Source organism: Myotis nattereri, assembly GCF_964212035.1.
Source record: "Myotis nattereri genome assembly, chromosome: 13".
In the NCBI taxonomy this organism is placed as follows: Eukaryota; Metazoa; Chordata; class Mammalia; order Chiroptera; family Vespertilionidae; genus Myotis; species Myotis nattereri.
Window position 1 is genome coordinate 18064787 of NC_138088.1, and position 18512 is coordinate 18083298.

Here is an 18512-nt window from a genome sequence, read left to right on the forward strand (position 1 = left end):
CTCTATCTTGTTTTAGAAAGGACAGGAAATCCTTTTATAGTAAATCGACTCAGTCCTCACGTCAGGCTCTGCCTGCAACCATCAGGCTGACTTACAGTACCCTTGGTGAATCCAAAACAAACAGGCATATGGGGCTCATACACTTTTGAGGAAATGCATTTCTACCTTGTTGAAACAAAAAGACCCACCTATCTGATGTTTAATGTATATACTTTGCTGAAGAAATATATGAGAAAAATGGGAATGCAAAACAAATATCCCTGCATCTATTCCTCAAAAAGCCATCAAGCAGCCTAAAGTTTTGTCTAGAAATTGTCTCAAATGTAAAAATTAAAACACTGTCATAGTGTTCTGTGACCTAGTGGGAAGGGTACTAGAGTGGTTTTGGAAACTATAAACCCAGGTCAAACTAGTCTGCAATCTGTGTGGTCTTACACAAAACACTTAACCTCTGCTATTAACTGTATAATATTCAAAAATATTCTCCTCTCTGGGTTGTTGTAGAGGTTAAAAAAGATAATTCGCATAGAGCTACATGGTACCTTTAAAATGTCAGTTTGATGAAAATCAGAACTATTATGTTAAAACTAGAGGCCTGGTGCATGAATTTGTGCACGGGTCGGGTCCCTCGGCCTTGCTGGTGATCAGGGCCGAATGGGGCCCTCTTTCCCAGTCCTGATTGGGGCCAATCGGGGCCGCTGGCCGGGGGCAGTGACTATGGGAGGTTGGCCTGCCATGGGAGGTTGGCTGTGGGAACGCACTGACCACCAGGGGGCAGCTCCTGCGTTGAGCATCTGCCCCCTGATGGTCAGTGCGCATCATAGAGACCAGTCGACTAGTCATTCGGTTGACGGGTTGTAATGGTCACTTAGGCTTTTATAGATAGATAGATAGATAGATAGATAGATAGATAGATAGATAGATATAGATAGATATAGATATAGATCAGAGGCCCGGTGCATGAATTCATACGTGGGTGGGGTCTGGCCGGCCCGCCCCAATTGTGGCCAATCGGGGTCGGGCCAGCCTGGGGGAGGGGCCATGGGAGGTTGGCTGGCTGGCCCCACCCTCGATTGGGCCAGTTGGCCAGCCGCAGTGTGCATGATAGCCACCGGTCATTCTGGTCATTCTGGTTGTTCCGGTCACTTGGCTTTTATATATATAGATGTGTCTGTTGTTTTCTTCTTTTTTTTCCAAACAGGTTTAATACATGTATACCTCCTGTATACATGGGAGATACGCAGTGAAACTGAGTAACTCCAAAGGTGTTTCTTCATCTACTAATTTCTTATTTTTAAAAAAAACTAAGGAAAGAATTATGCAGATGTCTGTTCATTTGGTTCCTACCTTTCTGGAGTTCTGATTTATATGGAGAATCTCACCATTAAGGAAGTCTATGTGAGCTTTATAGCCCTCCCAGCAGGGCCAAATGCCCATGCCCTTGAAAATACATGAGCAGAACTACATGTGTTAGCTTATATAATGAGAACTCATCTCACTGTATTGTATCTCTTAGAATCTTTTTCATTTGGTGAAAAGTTTCTTAATGTTTGAATTATGACTGGTCTCATTCATCTGAATTTGCAAGGTTAAGCAACAGATGTCTTAAGTATAGAGCAAACATGACACCTCCCTCCCCCTTCTCCTCTATTTTTAACTCTCCTCCCCTGGCCTATTCTCAGAGCTTGGAATGGACTACATTACCCCTCCGACTGACACATTGGACTAGCCAACCCACTGAAAAACTGACTTCTCCAGCTTGCTGATTCACACCTTCTTTAAACAAAGGAATGATTGTTTTTCACTTGTAATGTCTTTTTTTCTGATGCCTAATGGGCTTCAGTCAACCAAGATCCTTTTTACATCACACAAGTAAATACTTAAATAACAGAAGAAATAACGTTGGCTAAAAAGAATTTCTATTTGAGATTATTTCCCCCTTAGATAGGACAAAATATTAATTATTCTGTCCATCTGGAATGAAAAGTTAACTGAACTAATGCCAGTTAGTGTCTAATAACATTAGGCTGCCACTTTTTGATGAAGTTCAGTAATTTAGTTCTGTAGCTTAATGTCAGGATCAATGCACAGGGAGCTAGAGGAGTTGGACTGTATTTTCAGTTCTAGCTCTGGCTCATTACCATTACTTTGCCCTGACCATCTCCTATTATTACTTGGAATCTCAATTATATTAGCCATGCAGAATGATATGGAAAAACTACCCTGTAAGCTAACAACTGAGAGGATGCTGAAGTCCTATTTCTGCAACTGATGTAATATTGTGGACTTCAGGAAAAAAAAAAAAGTCTGCCCAGCCTGTATGGCTCAGTGGTTGAGCATCAACTTATAAACCAGGAGGTCACAGTTCAGTTCCCGATCAGGGCATATGCCTGGGCTGTAGGCTGAATCCCCAGTGTGGGGTGTGCAGGAGGCAGCCGATCAATGATTCTCCCTCATCATTGATGTTTCTATCTCTCTCTCCCTCTCCCTTCCTCTCTGAAACCAATAATATATATATATATATATATATATATATATATATATATATATATATACATATATATATATATATATATATATATATAGTCTTTTTGGTGTCTCAGTTTCTTTATCTGTAAAAACATGATAAATGATTTTCTTCTCTTTCCCCCAATTCCCTCACAGAAATGCAGTAATGGAAATGGTATTGATGCTATAAAAGAATTCTGATCTCTCTAGACTGTTACTAAAGAGAAATGTCCTTTTTATTATTTCTACTGGTATTTTTAGATACTTAGTGCTCCCTGAGTTTGAGCCATATCAATTTCCCTTTGGATAACTATTTATACTGTCATTGTTTGCAAAACCTTTGCAGAAATAAAATAGGCTATGAATAAATTTAAGAAAACAAAACTATTCCACAAAGTTTGTGTTTTCTAGCAGTTAAAAATTATTGTGATTCACATTATCACCCCTAATCATCTTAACTTGAGACAGACCGCTTATTAATTCAGAGCTGTCTGTAGCCATGTTGTCTAGGTAGCAAATACCAGCTAACAAATGAGGATACCACTCAGTTGATCCTACTTCTAGGATTTTTGTAAAGTGCCTGAGAAAAGTGTATAGGTAGTAAGGGATCTTAAAATCTAACAATAGTTGGCAGATAGCTTCTAATCTGTTTAGTTTTATGTGTGTATGTCAAACCTAAGAATTTTATAGGGATAGTCACCTATCTCGTGTAGATAATAGGAAGATTGATGGATAATAAGTAATATTCCATCTAATTGCTTAAATAATTATTATCTTACAATGCCCTCTTTAATTTTTAAAGATTGTAATGATACTGTATTTTATTATGCAATCTCTTTGTCACATTAGAGTACTATCAGAGCCAAAGCTCAGGCAGTGAAGAAAAATTATCAGACAGAGACATGAAATCTCATTAATTCAAAGATGGGTCTGAAACTGAAAGAGCAATTTATGGGGATAAAAAGAATAGAGGAACATAAGTAGCAAAAATTTCAGCCAAGGAAGACCCAGGTCAGAGTTGGGCTGGTAACTGACAGAGACCCTTGCAGGCAGGTCAAAACTACAGATGGCTAGCAACAAATATGGGAGATTAGTCACCAGGAAACTGGAGTCCAAAGGCAGGAAATCCAGTTACTTTGGTTACAGAAGATACACATAGGAAACTTATAAATGCCTTGAGGACAGTTCTTCATTCATTCAGTCAATGAATATATATTAAACACCTTTATACATATGCCAGACACTATTTTAGACTCTGGGGAATCAGAAGTGAACAAAATGAAGTTCACCGACCTTGTGCAGCTTATATTCTAGTTGCAAGGTTGGGGAGGACAGACAATAAATAAATAAGTAGACTCTATAGTATGTCAATAGAAATAAATCTATGGAAAAATATGTAGGAAATGCTGAGAGCAGTAAAACAGGGTAGTAGAGAAGGCCTCTTTGAGAAGATGGCATATAAGCAAAGATTTTGACAAGACAAGAGGGAAGGAGAGATTCACGCACTAAGAAAGGGTTCGATGCAAAGAAAACAGCAAGTGCAAAGACCTTGAGGCAGGTTCCTGGCCAGCACATCTAAGTTAAAGCAAGGAGGCTATTATAGTAGAAGCAGAGTGAAGAAGTGGGGAGAATAGTAGGTCATATCAGAAAAGTAAGGAGAGAGGCATCAGAAATGTTGGGCCCTGAAGATCATTGTGAGTGAGGGACTCTTGCTTTTACTTTGAGTGAGATTAGAAATTATCAGAGTATTGAGTAGAGGGAAAGCACAGGACTTAACAGTTTAAAGATCAGTCTGACTATTGTTTTGAGACTAGTTCATAAGAGAGCAAGGATGGAAGCAAGACCATTTAGGATACTATTCCAATAATCCAAGTAAGAAAAAATGGTAGCTCAGAGAGGCTGGTGTGGTTGGAGGGGTGAGAAGTGACTGGAATATGGATATTTAGTATTTTGAAGGTGGATATCATCAGAATGTGCTAATGGACTTGAAAAGGGATATGAGAGAAAGAGTCAAAGACTATACCAAAATTTTTGGCCTGAAAAACTAGAAAATGGTCACGCTATTTATTGACATGGGGAAGATTCATAGGAAGATTCTTGACCAGTTAACTGCCACGATATTTTGAATTTAATTTAAAAAGGTCTGCCTCTTGCATCTATAGACACTTATGGCCTACAAATGGTTAACCTTCTTTGCAGCCTCATGGACTAGCATAATGTCAGACATATGAGAATGTTCATTGAATTTCAAAAACTTAATCTGAATCCAGGAGCCAATTGCTAAATTTTTAGGATATTATAAACCAGGTATTAAACATAGCCATTATTTAAAATTAAATTATATACACCTATGCCTGGTAAATTAGGTTTTAAAAAAAGGTAAAACTCATCACTTTGTAATTATTTTACTATATTGTACTAATATTTATGCTCTTGAAGTTATTTATGTCATTTATATTTATTGTATCTGTGTGACAGAAATAATGGTGTGCTACTATGCATCTCTTCCCAACTCTTTGTTCAGTGATGTTATGTCAGTAGCTTTAAATCAGTCACAGTTTCAGTATTTACAATAGAAATAGGCAAATGCTACAAATGAGGGCTGCCACACCCCTCCAGAGCTGGTTAAATCTATAAGTGATAGGTGATGAGCAAACCATTACATATTTTATAAATATATACATGTACAAGCACTGCACATAGAGTATCATAATATGGTTATTCAAGGAGATCTGCCCTGCTTGGGCAAGAAAAGGTGGAAGGCTGAAGAAATTGTGGTAGGTTACAGACAAACAAAGAATTCCACATAGGGAAACAAAGACCTTAATTATTGACCAAACTAAGAATTTATAAAAGAGATTAGCATCTACAGTCAATCAATGTCATCATAGAATTAAACCTGGAACATATTAGAAGCTGTTAACAGGGAACATTAACAGCTCTGACTGTTTATTTGTATATTGATATTATAAGGGATGAGGAGAAAATGGAAACTAGTCAATGCCATGAATAGTAACTGACTTTCATGTATCAAGAATCATATATTGCTAGGGCTTGTAAAAAAGAAACATTAAGGAACATACAACAGCCCAAAATCTATGGGACATAGCAAAAATAGTCCTGAAAAGGAAATTCATAGCAGTACAGGCTACCTCAAGAAACAAGAAAAAGCTCTAATAAACTAACCCTACAACTAAAAGAATTAGAAAAGAGAACAACAAGAAAAGCTCAGAGTAAGTAGCAGGAGGGAAATAATAAAGATCAGAGTGGAAATAAATGACAATGAGACTAAAAACAATACAAAAAAATCAATGAATCCAAGAGCTGGTTTTTTGAAAAGATAAATAAGATTGGTGAACCTTTAGCCAGACTCATCAAGAAACAAAGAGATAGGACCCAAATAAATAAAACCAGAAACAAAAGAGCTGAAGTAACAACTGACACTACAGAAATACAAAGGGCTATAAGAAAATACTGTGAAAACTATGTGCAAACAAACTGGACAAAATGGACAAATTCCTAGAAAAACGCAATCTTCAAAAACGGAATCAGAAAGAATCAAAAAAACCTGAATAGGCCATAACAAATGATGAAATTGAGGCAGTAATAAAAAAAACTTCGAGCAAACAAAAGCCCTGGTCTGGATGGCTTCACATGGGGAGTTTTACCAAACAATCAAAGAAGAACTAACACCTATCTTCCTCAAACTATCCCCAAAAATCCCAGAGGAAGGAATACTTCCAAACTCTTTTTACAAGGCCAGCATTATCCAATCTCAAAACCAGGTAAAGACACTACAAAGAAAGAGAATTACAGGCCAATATCCCTTATGAAAATAGATGCTAAAATCCTCAACAAAATATTAGCAAATCAAATCCAGTGATAGATCATATACTATGACCAAATGGGATTTATTCCAGGGAATGCAAGGCTAGTACAATATTAACAAATTAATAAATGTGATAAACAGATTAAAAGACAAAAATCACATGATTATATCAATATACACAGAAAAGACATTTGACAAAATCCAATACCATTTTTTAATACATTTTTATTGATTTCAGAGAAGATGGGAGAGGGAGAGAGAGATAGAAATATCAATGATGAGAGAGAATCATTAATCAGCTTCTTCCTGCACACCCCACTCTGGTGATTGAGCCTACAACCCAGGCATGTGCCCTGACCAGGAATCGAACCGTGACCTTCTGGTTCATAGGTTGACGCTCAATCACTGAGCTACACCAGCTGGGCTTCCCTATATTTTCAAACTGCTTCTCTACATTACCTTTGCCAGGGCAACAATTACTTTCTTTTTCTTTTTTAATATTGATTTTTTTACAGAGAGGAAGGGAGAAGGATAGAGAGCCAGAAACATCGATGAGAGAGAAACATCGATCAGCTGCCTTCCGCACACCCCCTACTGGGGATGTGTCCGTAACCAAGGTACATGCCCTTGACTGGAATCAAACCTGGGACCCTTGAGTCCACAGGCTGACGCTCTATCCACTGAGTCAAACCAGTTAGGGCGAAACTATTACTTTAAATGCAAATGGATTAAATGCTCTAATCAAAAGACATATAAGTGGGAGAGCCCTGACTGGTGTTTAGAGCATTGACCCATGAACTGAAGGGTGGAGGATTTGATTCCAAGTCAAAGGCACGAACCTGGGTTGCAGGTTCGATCCCCTGTCCTTGGTTGGGGCACATGAGGGAGTTGATGTGTCTCTCATTTTAATGTCTCTCTCTCTCTCCCACCCTACCACTCTCTTTGAAAAAGCAATGGAAAAAATATCATCTGGTGAAGATTAACAATAACAAAAAAGACATATGGCTAGGGGAAGTAGGAGAGGGTAAAGGGGATAAATGGTGATGGAAGAAGACTGGACTTGGGGTGGTGAACACACAATACAATATATAGATGATGTATTATAGAATTGTATATCTGAAAGCTATATAATTTTATTAATTAATGTCACTCCAATAAATTCAATTTTAAAAAGATACATATGGAGTCTGAATGGAAAACAATATCTTTACATATGCTATCTATAAGAGACTCAACTCAGACCAAAAGAGACACCCAGACTGAAAGTAAAGAGATATAAAAACACATTTTATGAAAATGGAAACAAACAAACAAACAAAAAGCTTGGATAGGGCAGCCAAAGTGGCTCAGTGATTGACCCATGAACCAGGAGATCATGGTTTGATTCCTAGTCAGGGCACATTTGTGGGTTGCAGGCTGGATCTCCAGTAAGGGGCTTGCAGGAGGCAGCTGATCAATGATTCTCTCTCATCATTGATGTTTCTATCTTTTCTCCCTCTCCCTTCTTCTCCTTGAAATTAATAAAAACATATTTGAAAAGAAAACAAAAGCTTATATCAGAATAGATAAACTTTAAAACAAAAGCTATATAAGAGGCAAAGAAGGATCCAGCAGTTCTACTTCTGGGTAGTCATCCAAACAAACCCCAAACACTAAATTAAAAAGATACATGCATCCATATGTTCACTGCAACATTATTTACAATAGCCAAAATATGGAAGCAACGTAAGTGTCCATTTGTAGATGAATGGATAAAGAAGTGGTGCATGTGCACAATGAAATATGACTCAGCCATAAAAAGGAGTGAAATCTTACCATCTGCAACAACATGGATGGACCTAGATTCTTAGAGGGTACTGTGCTGAGTGAAATAAGTCAGACAGAGAAAGACAAATGCCATATGACTTCACTTATATGTGGAATCCAAAAAACAAAATAAACAAATAAGCAGAATAGAAGCAGAATTATAGATATAGAGATCAGACTGATGGATACCGGAGGGGAAGAGTGTGGAGATGGGTGAAAAAGGTGAAGGGGTTAAGAAATATAAATTGATAGTTACAAAGTAGACAAGGGGCTGTACAACACAGCATTGGGACTATAGTCAATAATATTGTAATAACTATATGGTGTCAGATGGGTACTAGATTTATTGGGTGAGCACTTAGTGCAGCGGTTCTCAACCTGTGGGTCGCGAACCCTTTGGCAGCCGAACGACCCTTTCACAGGGGTCGCCTAAGACCATCGGAAAGCACATATATAATTACATATTGTTTTTGTGATTAATCACTATGCTTTCATTATGTTCAATTTGTAACAATGAAAATACATCTTGCATATCAGATATTTACATTACGATTCATAAGAGTAACAAAATTACAGTTATGAAATAGCAACAAAAATAATTTTATGGTTGGGGGTCACCACAACATGAGGAACTGTATTAAAGGGTCTGGCACTAGGAAGGTTGAGAACCACTGACTTAGTAAGTCATATAATGTCTAAGTCACTGGGTTATACACTTGAAGCTGATATAGTATTGCATGCCAACTGTAATTGAAAAATTAAAAAAATATTTAAAGTAAAAAACCTTGTCTCTTCTATTATTTGCGTTTTTATTTGCTCAGATCAAGTTTTAGGATCATTGTAGCTATTACAAAGACTTAGATAGTAACAACAATCCTCTTTTTGATAGAACAATAGCTATTTCCTTAACATTAATAATTACATTAATAATTATATTAAAATTATTAATTTGGTTAAAGAAGTCTATAAAGTTAACCCATGCTATTGAATTCTACAGTATTATCTGAAACACTTTTATATCTCAGAAGTCTAACGGGAAAATTTTTTTAAGACATAAAGGTGACAAAACATCTATAAAAAGTTCTCCCTGGAAAGCTATTTTATTATTTCAAAGAAGAAATATTTCTCTTTGAACCATATAAATACAGATAATATGAAACTCAAAGTGATTGAAAATATAAATTTACATGCCTTTGAGTATATTATATATCTTGCAAAACACCTTTCACCATGATCTGAAACTTAAGCCTAAACATTGTGAACAATTTAACAACGGTTACTTGTATTCATTGCCCTTATTCAAGTTATTTTCCACAAACATTAATTTGCCTAAGTACACTTAGAGCCTCTTAGACGTTAAGAAAAGAGTTTCTTTTTCAAATTTATTTATTCTTCAAAACTGATACATTTCTTAGAAAATATAGAGAAATTGAGAGCTTCTATATTCTAACTCTGGTAACTATTTCTTAGAACTTACAAAAACAAAAAGTGCACTCCCATGTTCATTTCAGCATTATTCACAATAGCCAGGATATGGAAATAACCTAAATGTCTGTGGATAAACAATGAAATATTATTCATGTTTCTTTACCCTGAATACATTTTCTAGATGTCCATAATTACATGATTTCCGGTTGCTGAGCCTTGCTTTGTTGCTTTAATAAAACAAATGGTGTCAGTTGTGGAACTGGATTTACTCAGGCCATTGAATAACCACACCTTTGCAATCAGAGGTTTGGTAGTCATCAGAGAGTGGAACAGTCATTGCCAAAATATTATGCCTCAGGCATTTATGTAAACACTATTTTTAATGAATCAGAATATTTGCCAAGAGATTAATTCAATACTAAGGACGTGATGCTTAGTCATTATCTCTATCACTTAATAAGCCTAAAATTTGAAAAAAGTTCTCATGGTTAAACGACTTTCTATACTTTTAACAGTTCCAAAAAGTCTGCTTCCTCCTTCCTCATCCCAACCAATAACCTGCAACTGTTTGAACTGTGCTGGGTAAACTTAGAATAAAGGAATTCTGAGGAGAAAGTGATAAGGAACTAGTCTTTTTAAATAAAAAAAAAAAACAATCAGAAGCTTTTAAGAGCTATCTGCACCAACAAGGGTCGTTAAGTAAACTATAATTAATTTACACCAGGATAGCATGTAGTTATTAAAAGCAATGAAGCAAACCTGTCTGTATTGAGATGGAGACATATCTCTGATGCACAAATTGATAAAAGGAGCTTGCAAAAAAATATCTCGTTTTTGTTTAAGATAAGGAAAAACAGTACTTGTGCATATGCATGGGAAGTCATATAAAAATAGTTTGCAGGTGTTGAACTGAATATAATTTAAATTTTCTTCACACTTCTTATATTTTCTGAATTCCTTATTAGTGTTTATTACTTTCACAGTCAGAAAAAAACAAACAAGAAGGATATTTCTGTTTTAAAAGATAGTGTAGTCCTGGCCGGTGTGTTTCCGTTGGTTGAACATCATCCCATGTACACTGAGGTCGCTGGTTCAATTCCAGGACACATGCCTGGGTTTCAGGCTCAAGCCCCAGTGGGGGGCAGGGGGGGCAGGAGGCAGCCAATTGAAGTTTCTCTCTCATCCATGTTTCTCTCTCCCTCTCCCTTCCTCTCTCTCTCTAAAAACTCTATAAAAACATATTTTTAAAAATAGTGCTTATGAGTTGTTTGGTGGTGAGAACACAGGTTCTTTCTCTTACTCTCTTCAGCTTTTAACTCTGCTTGCCCCTAACTGGCTCACTACTGCACACAGGCTCACTGCCACTTGCTCCAGGCTCCAAACTGCACCCACATTAACTCCATCAGATAGAGTTCATGGTTCCTGTTTTTAGTACATGCTGACTCAGGGAGAAATCTACCTCCATAAAGTGGAGGGCAGAGAAAGACCAAAGAAAGAAGTAGGCTATTCCAATCTGGTAATTAACAGAATTTATTTATTTTTTTAAAACTTTTTTTTTTCTTAAAATGTTACAAAGAGTATTACATATGTCTCCTTTTTTTTTTTTTTCCCTTTGACCTTCCTCCGGCCTTCCCTACTCCCCAGTGTCTTGAGGAAAACATACGTAAAGGCACATCTTGGGCTCTGGCTGGTTTGGCTCAGTGGCTAGAGCGTCGGCCTGCAGACTGAAGGGTCCCAGGTTTGATTCCGGTCAAGGGCACATGCCTGGGTTGCTGGATCGATCCCCAGTGGAGGGCGTGCGGGAGGCAGCCGATCAATGATTCTCTCTCATTATTGATGTTTCTATCTCTCTCCTCTCCCTTCCTCTCTGAAATCAATATATATATATATATATATATATATATATATATATATATATATATATATATTTAAAGGCACATCTTGGGCACCTACAAGAGGAAGCAGATACCCTCTGCCACTGGACTGGCACCAGAGAATCATATAGGATAAAAAAGGAAGAGAATATTCACTAGTAAGTGAATGCTACCCGGTTTGGAAATTACTTTGCGTGCTTGACCAAGTCAGGACTGGTCAAGGAACCAGCACATAACAGGAAGCTGGGGAGGGGTGCTGATTTGTGTCAGAATAAACATCTATTATGATCATACAGTCTCTCGATGATGTAAGCAATCTCAATTCTAACTCAAAGGCTAGAAAGCAGTCACATCATGGAGCAATCTCTCCTCCACACCTATTAGCTCCAGCATAGGGCAGACTGATTGGCTTGGCTTGAATTAGGAACCAAAATGTAGAGAGGAGTTTGAGGGAGTGGATAGGGGATGTACTTTTCTGACGGGACAGGTGTTGGTCACATTATACACTCTTCAGCCAGGGAAGAGGGGGGATCTACATTGATTTGGGCCCAATAGGAAAGGGGAGTTTTACCATCTGAGGATGGGAAGAGAAATGATGCTGAAGCAACTAAAATAACAGATATCCATTATAAGATTCAGTCTAGGTTCTCATACTAATAGCAATCAAGTTCTTAAAGGAGTTCCCATAGAGTTTTCAAGTGTTTAGGAATTGGAAACTGCCAATCAATACTTATTCATTCAGTAAATATTCAAGCATCTACTATGTGCTTAGTAGTCTATATCTTACTGGGCTGAGCAGGAAAGAAGAAACAAACAAAATATCCTGCCCTCGGGGAGCTTACATTTTCAGGCATCAGTAACAACTTTAAACAATGAGTCTAAAATTGGCCTCTGGCTGGAGATTTTATTGCAGTAGTTGAGATCAAAGAACATGCAATTTGGCTTTCAGATAATTATTTTATACTTGTCTGTAAACACCATAGTAAGATCCTCTTCTTGAAAGAAACCAAGCTGAGATGAGTCATGAGATTTACAAGCAAGTGAGAATCGTTCTGGCTTTGGTGCCTTGATATTAATGGAAAATTATGTTATCTAGACACACCCAAGATGTTCTGTAGCACCCTGAATCTTTAACCTCAGTGTTACCTAACCTGCCCTGGCAGTGACACCCTGGGAAAACCAATCTTGAGGTGCATATTTAATTTCAAACAAAAAATCTTTTAACAGTAACTCTGATAGCAATAAACAAACTTCCCTTTGCAGGTTATGCATCAAAACAAGATATTCTTGCTTTGTGTCTTGTTAGTATGTACCTGCTAGAGACTGAATGTTTATGTGTGTCCTCCCTTCCCAACTGAAACCTAATCTTCATTGTGATGGTATTTCAAGGTGGGGCCTTTGGGAGGTGATTAGGTCATGACAGATTAGTGTTCTTGTAAAAGAGACTCCGGAGAGCTCCCTTGCCCCTTCCATCATGTAAGAACACAGATGGCCATCAATGTACCAGGAAGCGGCTCTTGCCAGACACTAAATCTGCCAGTGCTTTGATCTTGGACTTCCCAGCCTCCAGATCTGTGAGAAATAAATTTTTGTTTTTTAAGCCACCTGGTCTATGGTTCTTTTACAGTAGACGGAACAGACAAAGACATCATCTTTGGTATAGCAAAGACCTAATACTGAATTTAAAAAGCTTTGGAAGAACAAATGCAAGATTTGGCAAATATATATATATGTATGTTTTAAGCCTCACCCAAGGACATTCTTATTGATTTTAGAGCGAGGGGAAGGGAGAGAAAAAGAAAGAGAAACATCGATCTGTTGCCTCCCAAACACACCCTGCCCAGGATCAAACAAGAAACATAGGTGTGTGCTCTGACCTAGAATCGAAACAGCTATGTTTCAGTGTATGCAACAACACTCCTAACAACTGAGCCACACCAGCCAGGGCTTCAAAGAAACAAACAGACCTAGCTTGTTTGGCTCAGTGGATAGAGCATTGAACTGCACACTGGAAGTTTCCGAGTTCAATTCTGGTCAAGGACACATGCTTCGGTTATGGGCTCGATCCCCAGTGGGGGTTGTGCAAGAGGCAGCCGATCAATGATGCTCTCTCATCACTGATGTTTCTATCTCTCTCTCCCTCTCCTTTCCTCTCTAAAATTGATAAAAATATATTAAAAACAAACAAACAAACAAACCAAAAACCTTGAAGAACATAACAATTATAACTCCCTAACACAGTGATGCTCAACTCTGGCTACACATTAGAATAACATTCTAAAAAATATTGGGATGGGGTAGAGAGTGTAAACTGGGCTTTGATATTCTTTAAAAAGTACTGTAGGTGATTTTACTATGCAGCTAGAATAAGACATACATGCTAAAGAAGGAAAAATGTGGATATTTTTGGTCTAGAACACTCAGGTATGTTCATTTTATTGCCAGTCTGACTGTCATCAGTGAATCACTTTGTCTCATTTATCCACCTTTAAAAGAGGAATAAATGGTCCTAGCTGGTTTGGCTCAGTGGATAAAGTGTCGGCCTGCGGACTGAAGGGTCCTAGGTTCCATTCCGGTCAAGGTCACATGCCCTGGTTGCAGGCTCAGTCCCCAGTGGGGGGCATGCAGGAGGCAGCCAATCAATGATTCTCTCTCATCATTGATGTTTCTATCTCTCTCTCTCTCCTTCTCCCTTCCTCTCTGAAATCAATAAAAATATATATTAAAAAAATAAATAAAAGAAGAATAAATGATCCTACATCCATTCATCCTTCTTCCATCTTTTCATTCTCTTTCTCTCCTTCTCCCTTTCTCATGTATTTATTCATTCAACCACTCATTCATTAAACAAGCATTTAAAAAGGCCAAATACTGTGCTAGATACTAAGGATACAGAAACAGAATTAATATGTTCATTCAAGTATTATAATATTAATAAGGTAGCATATATAAATTAGTCATACTAAGGTTCTCAAGTAAAGTTCCGTTTTTAAAAAATGCATCAATCTTTTCCTGTTTGGCTTACTTTGTAAAAAACTGTGTTAAAACTTGAGTTGTTATGTTCGGCAAACACCAACATTCCTGACCTATTGTGCTTTCAAAAAGTGATATCATAAGCTATCCATCTGGCAGTGTAATTTTCAACCTTTCATATATTTAATGAAAGGATGTAAATGCCTATAATTCATTATTTTAAGACTCTTCAGTCTTCGGAATATTTTGTGAAGTTCTCTTACTTCTGATATACCAAATCCCAACCAGACTCCAGCAATGTAGCTTGATCTTTGGCTCCAATGCAATTCCCAGATCAGGTTACTGTGTACATAGAAGCAGAATCCTATACACTTAAAGGTAAGAAGATACTTTCCTGTGGACTGTTCATGCCATTTCCCCCATTTTTATTTTTGTTAATCCTCACGCAAGGATATTTTTCCCATTGATCTTTTTTTTTTAGAGACAATGGAAGGGAAGGGGAGAGAGACATCAATATGAGAGAGACACATCGACTGGTTGCCTCCTGCATGTGCCCTGGGGATCGAGCCTGCACCCGAGGTACGTGCCCTTGACTGAAATCAAACCAGAGACCCTTCAGTCCGCAGGCCGACGCTCTAACCACTGATCCAAACTGGCTAGGGTCATTTCCCCCATTTTTAAGCTCCAAGTTGCAGCATAACAGCTGGTCAAAAACCCACTTCAGTGGCCAACTTGGCGGCTAGGGCTGCTGGATCCCTTCTGGGAAGGTAGACTTTATCATCCTATTGACACATATTTAAAGCTAAGAATAAATGCAGGCAGGCTCACTTTACCCACAGATGCACTACAATAATTTCTGATGCAGTAGTGCACCCACGTAATACCAAAAGACAAAAGAGAAATATTTTGAATAAAAATCAACATCAGTAGAAAAGCAGCAGCAGAGTATAAAGGTAATTTTCCTGCCAAGAACAGATTCAATGCTAACAGGTTCCAATAGAGCAAGCCTTAACCATAGCATAAGGTTTCCTGTAACCAGGAATTTGATATTGTACTACCATACAATTGTAGTTATTATGAAGTATAAGTTTGCTCACAAAAAGAAAAATACAATTAAAAGAGAAAAAGGAGAGTGAACACAAAGAGAATAAAGTAATTCCAGATCCAGGAGTAGATGGATTTACATCTTATGAGATATATAACCATTCAGTACTCTTCATAAATAAACCATTGTGGCCTGAGAAATAATATTATTGCTAATAGTAATAACAACTAACAATTACTGAGCACTTATTTTATGCCAGGCATTGTTAGTGCTTTACATATGTTACCTCATTTAATCTTCTTAACAACTTTATTTACTAATATCCCCATTTTCCAGATGAGAACAATGAAGCTCAGAGAATTTAGGTAACTTGCTTTAAGGTAACACACCAGAATTTGCCTTTAGCCATTACATAATTCACTGTCCTAATTTACAACAATAGGTTATACAGCTACAGCTTCTGGTTCAAAGGGGCTTATAATACTTTTAAAACTTCTGTACTGCTCTGGCCAGGTAGCTCAGTTGGTTAGTGTTGTCTCAATACATCAAGGTTGCAGGTTCAATTCCTGGTCAAGGCATATATATAAGAACAGTCAATGAATGCATAAATAAGTGTAACAACAAATCAGTCTCTCTCCCTCTCTCTCTAAAATTCAATTTAACAAAACAACAACACTTCACCCTGGTTGATTTTTTTAAAAATATATTTATTGATTTCAGAGAGGAAGAGAAAGGGAGAGAGAGATAGCAACATCAACGACGAGAGAGAATCATTGATTGGTTGCCTCCTGTACACCCCCTACTGGGGATTGAGCCCACAACCCAGGCATGTGCCCTTGACTGGAACCGAACCTGGGACCCTTTAGTCCACGGGCCAATGCTCTATCCACTTAGCCAAACTAGCCAGGGCTGAATTTTTAAGCTTTATTCATGTCTGAGTGAAACTTTGATAGCTATAGAAGGTAAACCCCAGAGAAAGTAGAAACTGGCAAAAGGTGTATATTCTTTGGCTGGTTAGAACCATGATTCTTAGAATACTAGTAAAAAGCTATCAGTATTTATTAGAGGTCCTCCTTGAAATAATTAAGAAAGGTCCTTTTGTTAGGTGATGATGCAAGGATGATGTATACAGACATTAATGGTAGTGTTTGTTGAACTGATGGGTTTAACCATAACTTAGAGAGATAATTCAGCTTGAAGCAAACACCTTGATTCTAAGCCTTTCACAACTGTAATTTGATGTTCCCTAGAGCAGCAGCAGCAGCATCCCCTGGGAATTTGTTAGAACTAAAATCCTTGGGCCACATCCCAGCTTTATCAAATTAGAAACTCTGGGGGTGAGGCCCAGAAACCTGTGTCTTAACGAGCTCTCCAGGTGACTCTAGTGCATGCCAACCTCTGAGAATCACTGCCAGACTCGTGGTTCTCAAATTTAGCGTGTATAAAAATCAGAATGACCCAGGAGTGCTTGTTTAAAATACAAGTTCCTGCTCCTTCCTCAATGTGGGCCTGACTTTAAAATACTTTTGGGGATTCCAATGTAGACAACACTTTGAGAAATAGTGCCCTTAATTAGAGGCTTTCAAACTTTTTTGACCAGGACCCATATTTTATTTTATTTTAAATATATATTTTATTGATTTTTTACAGAGAGGAAGGGAGAGGGATAGAGAGCTAGAAACATCAATGAGAGAGAAGCATCGACCAGCTGCCTCCTGCACGCCCCTCACTGGGGATGTGCCTGCAACCAAGGTACATGCCCTTGACTGGAATCGAACCCGGGACCCTTCAGTCCCCAGGCCAACGCTCTATCCAGTGAGCCAAACCGGCTAGGACAGGACCCATATTTTATATCTGGATGCAGTAAGCAAGAATAGATTTATAGCTAAAACAAGACTTTCACAAAACAATACTGACTTTTACATATGCAATACATTTAGATATTTTCTGTTCTATTTCATTTTTAAAATGCTGGTGGCAGAAGCACTAAATTGACTTCCTGACTCACTAATGGGCTGCGACCACAGCTTGAAAAACCTGCCCTGGGCCAGTGCGTCTCAAACTTTACAGCACATTCGAATCACCTGGAGGTCCTACAACGCAAACTCGAGTCCAGTAAGACTGAGATGGGGCTTGAGATTCTGCATTTCTAGAAAACTTCCTAGTTTTGCTAATGCTGTTGATGCATATATGTATTGCCCTTCTAAGGGCAAGGCCTGAACCATAAAGCGTGCAAGAAGACAACAACAAACTCTTCATGCACAACTCCCCTTTAAAATCTGGACCCTGCATATCTTGTCCAGTTTCATTCCTTCTATCATCCCCAACGTGGTACTCTACATTACAAAGCAAACTATTGTCATTTTCTTTCACACCTTCAGGATTTTTCATAACTTCTATCCTCTTCCTAAACATCCTTCCCTTTTCCTCTTTCTGGAAAAGTATTACTCATCCATCCATGCTCAGCTCAAACATAACCTCTAGGAAGCCTTTCCCAATCCCCAAAATGAATGAAGCCATTCTCCCTTCTCTCTTTGTATAGCACTTCTCACAAACCTCTATGATGGCTTTTTTTTACATTGTGCAGTGATTATTTATGAGTTTATTTCTCACAAACCGGTCCTGCTCATCTTTGTACCCTTTTCCCCTACCCACCCTCCACCCCTCATCTTATAGCATGATACCTAGAACACAGAAACAGGCAGCTAACATATATTGAGCATGTAGGCTCTGAATAAATACAGAATGTCCCCAAAATTGTATACACTGTAACAGCTCAATTTTGAAAATGAAATGTATTTTAATAAACACTGACTTTTTAATTATTCAAAGTGTGCATATACATTTTTTGGGATACCCTATATTTTTTTTTAATAAATGAAGGGAACATATTAGATATTTAAGGAAGTCTGAGAGTTCCTTAGGATGTTCTGAAGAGTTAATTATAGGTTTACACAAAAATATACTTTGGATACATGCATGCATTTCCTTCATTGTGACTAATGATAAAACAGGCATATAAATTTCAGACAGGCAAGCCTGTAACTTA